At 41.2% G+C, this 9,866-nt stretch overlaps 1 protein-coding gene across 1 annotated transcript in view; it reads right to left on the reverse strand.

The window, feature by feature from the left end:
* The window catches only part of Aass (aminoadipate-semialdehyde synthase), a 50,276-nt gene extending 46,523 nt beyond the window's left edge, over positions 1-3,753 (reverse strand). Inside the window, exon 1 of the mRNA XM_042695885.1 lies at positions 3,670-3,753. The gene's annotated coding sequence lies outside the window, so the exon portion shown is untranslated. The remainder of the gene's footprint in view (positions 1-3,669) is intronic.
* Positions 3,754-9,866: the final 6,113 nt, after the last annotated feature.

Here is a 9,866-nt window from a genome sequence, read left to right on the forward strand (position 1 = left end):
GTTCTTAAACACGAGCTACTCAGAGTGTTCTGCCAACTGGTGTTCGTCATCAGTGAACTGTTTATTTACTGTTCAGCAATAAGATGGGAGCAGGGACAGAAGAGAGACATGTGTAAACCCCCATCTCACACACACGTTTCTCTAGTATTTCACTGTCTGAATTTTACAAAACTGCTACTTCTCAACAGAGTACAAATTTAAGAAAACTTATCAACCAACTATAGCTCTTCTTTCAACCCAGCTGTTAGAAGGTAAGAAAGGAAGGCCCTGGGCTGGGAAGGTGGCTCAGTGGTAGAGTGCTTGCCTCGCATGCATGAGGCCCTGAGTTCAATTCCTCAGCACCACATAAGCAGAAAAAGCTGGAAGTGGCGCTGTGGCTCAAGTGGTAGAGTGCTAGCCTTGAGCTGAAGAGCTGAGGAACAGCACCCAGGCCCAGAGTTCAGACCCCACGACCAACAAAAAAAAAAAAGAAAGAAAAAAAAAAAGAAAGGAAGGCCCTAAACTACCTATCTTCCATCTACGACCCTCTCACTGTGGTCCTTCCTTTCCTTGCTCTACAGGTACTTACCACCCCCCTCCCGGGCTCCATATCCATTCCTGATCCACTGCCTGACTTCACCAGATCTCCAACTGTGATTCTAGTATAATTCCACTCATTCAGTCAGTGCAAACGTATTTACAAATAGCTTACTCTGTGTCTTATACGGAGTACATTTCATATAAATGTTAAGTATAAGTAAGTCTAACTATGTTTATTCCATCCTATCACTCTTCAAATGGTTCCATATATTTTATAGCCAAACGCCACTGCAGATGACAATCTGCAGCGTTCTTTGGGTGTGCGAACTTAGTTTCCTTTGTGAAAATGGAATCAACATACAGGGACTGTGTATCCTCTAGAAATTCTCTACCTCAGTATTTCACTCCTTCTAGAAATTTCTCGCCCATTACCACTAGTGTATTGCAAATTTTATAAAATACATCTACTACATCAGATTTTAATCTCTAAAGAGCATTATTAGCATTCAGATGGCAAGGTTTAACCAAATATTTATGCTCACAAATCTATTTCCTGGAAGCCAACTACTTCTTGTTTCCTATATATGTTAAATTTATAAGATATACCACAATCAAATCAGAGAACAAAGCAAACAGCAAAATATCCAGCTAAGAAAACGTTTGTAAGAAATCCAAGAAGAGACAAAGTGCACCCAGCATCCAGGAGCCTAGTGACTTAAGAGACTGGGAGCTGGAAGATCAAAGTTCAAAGCCAGTTTGAGCAGAAAGGTCAATGAAACAAGATCTACAAAAATAATCACTAAAAAGCCTGACTGGAGGCATGGCTCAATTAGTAGACTACCACCAGACCGATCTTCAGACCTTGAGTGCAAACTCCAACACTGCCAAAAAGAAAAAACTAAGTGCTTATAGGAAAACGTTGCTATTCTATACTTAAATTTTTGCTTTATTCATGTTATTTGGTACATTGAAGACAATATTAAACCTAAGCCCAAGACCATAACATTTTGTTTCACCACAGTTAAAGAATAACTAGTAATGTTCTATGGAACTTTAATCTCTTGGCTCTTAAATAACCAATTCAAACTATACACACCCAGAGCCATTATTTCTTCAGGACACTACATCTTCTATTCCAAGTAGCACTTTAGAGCTCTAAAGAAGTCATGTGTTTGGATAAATTAGCCCCTCCTTTGCCAGCTCAAGATGAATGTATAGCCATAGCCACCCCTCACTCAGTTACAGTCCTTTCTCCTCACCCCCTGGTGTGGATGGGGATGGAGACAGCAGGACACACATACACATACTCACACACACACACACACACACACACACACACACACACACACACACAAATATGCCTATTTGAAAAGATAGCTTGAGAAAGACAGCTTTGAATAGACAGGGACTGAACTTGTCGGATTCACTTGAGAAACTACTTTTATTTCCATTTTTTGCAAGGAATTCTAAAATCATAAATCCATGTAAATTTCATTTTTTAAACAAATGTTAACAACAGTTACCACTATGTCGAGCCCTTTATAGATCCTGTCTCATGTCCTTCTTCCAGAGAGAGAGACAGAGACAGAAACAGAGAGACCAAGCAATCTAAAATAAGTAGTTACTTTGAATAGTGCCATTTTACAAATGAACTGAGTTAGTCTTAGCGAATAGGTTACTTTTAAGCAAAGCAGGATTCCTAGGTTAATACTTAACACCTGGGATTTTCTCTACTTTGCCAAAGCTCACACAGATCTGTATCATGTAGCCTGACACAAACTTTTCATCCAGCCAGCTGCTTGTTTCAAAAAAAAAAAAAAAAAAAAAGACCTCAGATCCATATGACATCAACAATCATCATAAATTATCAGCATCAATTCTCTGCTCTGCATGCCATGCCTCTCTTTGACCTCTTTTTCTGGGTTACACTGAAAAGAATCTTCCTTGAGTCCTTGCCAAAGAAAATTTGAAATTTCTTGGAGTTAAAAAAAAAGAGAAGTGATTGTAACAGACTTTACTTTTAATATTCTTGTGAACCTTGAAACTTGGTCTCAGCATAAAACTTTTGGAACTATGTAATCCAGTTCAGTGTTAGAATGCTTCCCCAGCATGGGAGGAAAAGAAATAAAGAAATAAATAAGAGAAGTAATTGAATGTTGAGACCCAGATGCACGGAGCTGTTTGTTTGGTTAGAAAGTATTGAAAAGCGCCGTGGAGGTCAAAGACCATTCATTCCTCTGCATAAATTTCACATTCCAAATCACAGCTACACCTTCCTTATTCCCAAAATACTTTTTTAACTTCATCCATGTTCGATTACTGAACTTCGTTCTCTCTTCTCTATCTTCTCCCTCTTCATCTCCCTACTTTTGTCCCCCCCCCCCCCCAACATTCTATCCCTTCTTCTGAAAATCCCTGTCAGGACTGGTCAGAACTGGTGGGCCCCGTTCAATCAAGCTGATTGAGTACCAACGTGCATGACCCGTCCCGGAGTGCGTGCCCACAGCATCCCCACATAGATGATCTAAGGGTCCTTCCGATTTCAAGAGATCTGATATCCAACGTTCCCAACTCTCACGCACGGCACTTGCCAGCTGGGTTTGGCTCAGAATAACCAGGCCTAGCTGTCCCTCCGCGTGGAAAGTTTCTCGGCAGAGTTCTACTAAGTGACTAGGCGTGGGGGAGGGGGTCAGAAACTTGTCCTGCCAAACTGTCAACCACCGTCTGTAGACAGTTAACCCACAGAAGCACGCCACGCAAGAACTGATCGGGTGTTTGTTCTGCAACTTCCACAAGAATCCTTCCTCCCCCCCCCCCCCCATCCCACAACAGAAAGACAGAAAAGAAAGAAACTTTCATCACCACCCCTCTTCCTTCCCATCAGAAATGCAGGGGGTCGCGGACTGCTCCCCCTCCTTGTTCCCAAGTTAGGTGCTGGCCGCAGCCCCCCCTCGCTCCCCCACCCTCTCCCCGCCCCCCCGTTCCCCACCCCCCACCGCGATCGCCCGGCAGGGCCGGCGCCCCGAGGCTCCTCCTGGCCACCAGCTGGTGACCCACTTCGACCTCCCAGAGCATCTTCCAGTCTGAGACACCCCACCTCCTCTCACCTTCGTCGGCTCCTTCCTCCCCCCCCTACACGCCCTTGCTCACCGAGTCGGAGCTGGACGCTCACTAGTTCCCTCCGTCCTGAGCTCCGGAGTCAGGACCCGGCCGACTTCAAATTCCCTGCTGAAATTGGGCTGGGGGAGGGGGAGGAAAGGAGGAGGAGGTGTTTGCTCAGCTTCCGAGGAGGGCACGCCTCTTCGCCCCGCAGCCAATCAGTGGCAGCCTGAAGGGAACAACCTCCTCCTCCGCCAATCAGCGGCGCTTCCAGGTACTAGGTCAAGCCCTGCCCCTGCCCCTCCCCTAAAGCCCAGCAGCCTTTCAGATCTCTGACCCGTGCGTTCAGCTCCGGGCCCGCGTCCCACCGGGATGGTTTTTATTAACCAGGTTTGTAACTGCCTGTGACAAGAGGCAGGCGGGGACCGAGAAGGAGAAAAAGAGCCGACTCAAGAGTTGTGCACATTTCGTGAGGAAAAAAAGACAGTTAGGAGAGCATGTGTCTTCTGTGATACGTCGTTTTCAGAGCAATTTCACGTAACTTTATATTCTTTACACAAACATCGGTTTTTATACCACCTGTAATCCACCCACAATAATTAGTGGTTCTTCTTCTTCTAAACAGAACTTTCTTATAGACAGAAAGCAACATTTCAAATATACGAAACAAGTAGTTTAGGAAAGACAAGATTTTACATAGCTATTAACTACTGTCGCCTAACTCCCAGGTTATTCTGGAAATGAGGCATACCTTCTCTATCTTCAAAGCATGTAAAATTCATTCAGGTGATACCAGAAGAGGAACCACCCACAGACAGGTCTCAATTGGAATTCCTAGAGTGGATTGTGGATGGAGATAGTGAAATCCCAGAATTATTGTTCCACCACCACCATAACCATCAGAGGAAGCAGACAACATCAGTTCTGTTCTTAAGTTTGAAACTCTTCCTGGGGGGGAAGGGGGGAGCGGGGAATGCAAAAAAATTCCAAACCTGATGTTTCTAGGCTTACTTTTTTTTTTTTTTAATGTTTCAAAAACTCTTCTGGAATCCCTTAAGAGTTACACATACAGGCTAATTACACAGATTTGTCCCTCAAAACTACTGCCTTAGTAACTAGTCTTACACATCCTCCAAGTCTTTAGTATTTTAGTGATACTGGAGTTTGAATTCAACGTCTTGAGCTTGTTAACACTCTACCGCTTGAGCCAGGACCCCAGTCCCTTAACATTTTGGTTTGTTTTAAGAAAAAAAAAAATCTTGCACTTTAGCCCTGGCTGACTTCAAACCATAATCCATTTTACCTCTAGCTTTCTAATAGCTATGATTGCAAAGATGTACCACCAACACACTGCCCAGCTTGGTTTTGGTTTTGTTTGATTTTTTTTGTTTCTTGGTGGTTCAGCTACTAAGTATTGAACTTAGATCCTTGGACTTCCTAGAGAGTAATGCTACCACTTGAGCCATGTCCCTAGATCTACTAGGACTTACAAATTTTCAGCCACATAGCATTGATTCATTATGTATGAGGCATATGAGAATTAAACACTACAATAATGTGAGGAAATTTGAGTAGCTCATAGATGTACTGGATCTAATATATTCAAATCAATGAAGAGAACCCAGAGTTCCACCCTCTAGCATTTCCTCAAACAAGTTTCAAAGTAGAAAATGCCTGAAAGGACTGGGGAAAAACGAGAAGAAACAATCAAAGCAGCACAAAACAAGCATGATCTTTCTGGCAGCCTATAAGATATTTAGGTGATAAAAAGAGTGAAGATCTCCCTTTAATCTGAATCTGGATCAGCCGATGACTATTGCCCAATAGTCATCTCACTATTGAGACAATACCTTTTTATTGTTATAAGCTACTCAGCTTGGGGCTGGGAAGGTGGCTCAGTGGTAGTGCTTGCCTTGCGTGCATGAGGGTCTGGGTTCGATTCCTCAGCACCACATAAGTAGAAAAAGCTGGAAGTGGCTCTGTGGCTCAAGTGGCAGGGCACTAGTCTTCAGCTGAAGAGCTGAGGGACAGCGCCCAGGCCCAGAGTTCAGACCCCACAACCGGAAAAAAAAAAAAACAAAAACAAACTACTCAGCTTGTGAAGCTCTTAGAAAATAACACAGTTTGGAAATGCCCTGGATCAATGTAGTCCACTAATACTGGGGTCACAGTTTATATATTACTAACCTCACTAATCCACCTAAATTGCACAATAAACAGAAAAGGTACAAACCTACACAATTACTCACAGACAGAAATTTAAAGTCAAGATGACTTTGAATGATTGTCATAAGATGGTTTCCAATGTCCAGAGAAACCTAAGCTGAGCTAAAGCTTTGCGGTGAGCTCCAATATCAATTTGAAATACAGGTACACCATAGCTGTAAGATTCTACTTTTACACCTATGTTCTGTACTGTGGCTTCGAATACCTGTGCCTATGGGTTTTAGAGAAATGGCCTACCATTTCTATAGACATACCTATCTAGGAATTGTATCTCATACATACAAATATGTAAAAAGGAAGAGGTAGAAAAGTATTTGTCTTAAACTGATCTTTGGAAGTTCTGTAACTCACAGATGCTCTTTAGACAGGCTGATAAAATTTTCTGAATATTCACTGAGAAACACAACATTGTTATTGTTATATAGGCTGTGGTGGGTACAGTACCTCTTAGAATATGAGAAAAGTCAACAAAACACATGAAAATCAACAAAATGAAGGGATGCATGGCTAATTTTAATAACTGATGTTAAATGAATCATTGAAGATACTTAAGAATTTCACAAGTTCTCTTCTCAATTAGATATGAAATAGATTTAACAATGTAAAGAAATTTATCTAATGATTTGCTTTCTACCTATAGTAATAGCAATGATAATGGTAACAAAAGAATAGTAAGATGCATAGAATCTTTTAAAAAGCTTTTACAAAGGTAAGATGAAATGTCCTGCCCGTCCATACCCCAATATTGGAGATTCAGGAGCAGATTTCAATTATGGAGGCCTAAAGTGTCTCGGGGCATCCTACAAGCATTTGTTATATTATAAAATTAGGTACAAAACAATGACTGGTTAGCGAATTAAAAATCCACATCCCATTCTTGTGGCTGTTTTAGTTCATCTGTATTTGTAGAGAGGATAGCATGGCTCTAACAAATATTTGGTACAGGATAGAACACACAGAAAGCAATATATGCAAATTAACATTAAATTAGCACTTGGCCTCTGTATCTCTGTTTCTGTCTGTCTGTCTCTTTCTGAGTGTCTGTCTATCTCTCTTCTCCTCCTTTTGTTCAACCTACATAGTCAATCCCTACATTTTTATTGAGAATCACTGGTGGAACAGCCAGTTTCCTTGGCATCTCCAGTAAGGACTACCTGGCACCAATTCCACGCAAGAAATATTTGATTCTTCCATTCCCCATATTCACACACTCACAGAAATGCGCATACACACACATTCACAAAATAGAGTCCACTCCATTCTCTAAGTACCAACCATGACCTCAATTTAAGATGAAGATATAATACAGTAGTTTCCAGACTTTGTTGTAGATCAGAATCATTAATGAGAAAAATGATCTGATAAATATACATATATATATATATATTTAAACATAGATTTTTGAAAAGGATACCAGGTATGGTACTCACTTCTGTAATCCCAACCGCTGTAGAGGTGGATTAAGAGCATGATTCAAAGCCAGCCCAGGGAAAAAAGCTAGTGAGACACAGTCTCCACAAAGATGTCTGGTGTGTTGTGCACCTATGATCCCAGCTATGCAAAAGACTACAGGTAGGAAAATCTGGTTAGAACAGAGGCTGACTCCAAGAAAAAACAAGTCAACAGAAAAACTAACTAAAGGGAAAAATAGAAAAAGATAGAAGATAGAAAAAATATAGAAGCATGGCTCAAACTGTAGAGCACCTGCCTATCAAGTTCAATGGCTCTGGGTTCAAATTCCAGCAGCAACAAATCTAAGAAATTAATAAATAACAAATTGAAAAAGATGATGGGCTTCACTGGATCAAGGAATAAACCTATCCCTTTAGTTAAAAGGAGCCACATCATTTTCCCCTGAAGAAAGGTCTCAGCAGGACCTGGCATGCATTTGTGAAGATGATTAACCTCATTCATACATACTAAGTTTAAGCTATTTGATACCATGTACAGGATTCACAACCACATATACCTTTGCCTTCTTGTATATGAATCCCACAAAGTAAGAGAATGTACCTATTCACCTTTGCAGCCTTAGTGATCAGATAAGGTCCTGTATAAAATACAGCAGGGGTTCAGTAATATTTGATGAATAGATGAATGAACAACCAAAAGGACATTACCATGTCAACCAAAAGGATGGGGCATACATTACCATATCCGAGGTTTCCTCAGAAACTGAAGCTTTTCCCTGTACTTTGCAAATCCCAAACAGACATAGGAGACACCAGTTCTCCCATATTACCAGGAGCTCCCAAAGACTGCTTTCTCCTAAAGTCCCTTGCACCATCAGCTCCTACCACTCTTCCTTCTATTATTCTGTAAGGCTAATTGCTCATCTTGTCTGAGACAAGCAGAAATGGTCAGGTAAGTGGGTGTTAAGTGAAATGAACTCCAAGATAAGGACTCAAATGGTTTTTTTTTCTTTCTTGTTATTGTTTCTAACATATTTATAAGATATTTCTTTGTTGTTTTGTATGTCCTTCCCCCACGGTATAACCTCTGTTTTCACTGTATTTGATGTTGGTATAATTTGTGGAGGGGAAGGGAAAAAACAAATTGTTTAAATAGGAATACAGATGGACCCACTGCAACAATGAGATGTACAAGATGAACTTTACAACTTTGGGGGGGAAGGGGGAGGATGAGAAGGGATGGGAAGGGGAAACAAAGGAGGAGGCAACAATTCTTGATAAGAAACACACTCATTACCTTGCCCATGTAATTGTAACCCCTCTGTATGGTATTTTCACAATTAAAAAAAAGAATATCACCTGTTGTCTATGCTTTGTATTCTGAAAGCTCCGATCTACCTTCCTCCTTTTCCCCCACACTTCAACTACATCAATGCCAATGGCTGCCCTCAGCTGGTCCCTCCCTCGCTCTGCTGCATACCAGTCCATGAAGAAACAGGAAGAAAAGGCAAACAAGGAGGTTGTAATTGAATTTAATTAAAGGATTCTCCAAAGAATTATGCTCAAAGTTAAGGGAGCAAAAAAATGACTTCACATAACACTCAGGGATCAGCAATGATGGAAAATCACCACCACCCCAGACCTGGAGGGAGAAAGAACAGGCAATCGTGTATCCAGAGCCTGGAAATCATTGGTGACATCATAGTTTAATCATTGGACAGAAGCTGTGACCATATAACCAGCTAATTGCCAAAACTGTCACAAGCAAAAGTGGATGAAAAGGGCAAATTAACTCCAAATTGACTCCTCCTTTTGCCTTCCTCTATCTTGAAGCTGGCACCATTCAGCCAAACTCAACTGGAATCCAAAGGACAATAAAACTTTATAGAGGTCAGTCTCTTGGGGCACAGAAGGCAAAGGGCATGGGAAAGATCAAAACATGGGCGGGGACAGCAAACAGAATAGTCAGTATAGTTCATCTCTTCTGTCACTCAGCATCTACTCTTGACCTTTACCTGGATAAAGAACTTTCAGTCTCAACACAAATGGAACATGAAGTCTCCTCAGCCACATTATTACTTCTGAGTGACATCAATTCTGTTCTACTTGCCCCTGGAACTGAAATTATATTAGCCACTATTGGTTCTCTTTATATAATGCAAAATGAAATGGGGATGGGATAGGATAGACACTTAACACATAACAATTGTTCTGTAGAAGACTGAAGTGATGAACAATAACTTCCCATCCATTTCTTTGCCCTCTAACCAGCACCTTGGCTGAACTCTTTACCTGAGAGAGTTACTCAAACCCTCTTTCCCATGAAATCTTAGTTCTTGGTGCTTCTAAGTTGGTCAAGTTGTTGCAGTTTTTTTTTTTTTTGACTAGTGCTTTAGCTGGAAATTCTAGATTATGAGTTTTTCTTTTTCATTACGTGGAGTAACCAGAGCCGTCTAATCCCCGACCTGACCTCTAGTCTTCCTATCACTGCCACAACTAAGTGCCCAAACTATCTCTCATAGCTTTTCACCCTCTCCCTGTACCTTCACTGGTCATTTGAAGAGTGATGTCCTTTCATAATACACCCTATTTCTATTTTTTAATATATTT

The sequence above is a fragment of the Dipodomys spectabilis genome, unplaced genomic scaffold (genome assembly GCF_019054845.1).
Source record: "Dipodomys spectabilis isolate Male_0828 unplaced genomic scaffold, ASM1905484v1 ptg000197l, whole genome shotgun sequence".
Taxonomy (NCBI): Eukaryota; Metazoa; Chordata; class Mammalia; order Rodentia; family Heteromyidae; genus Dipodomys; species Dipodomys spectabilis.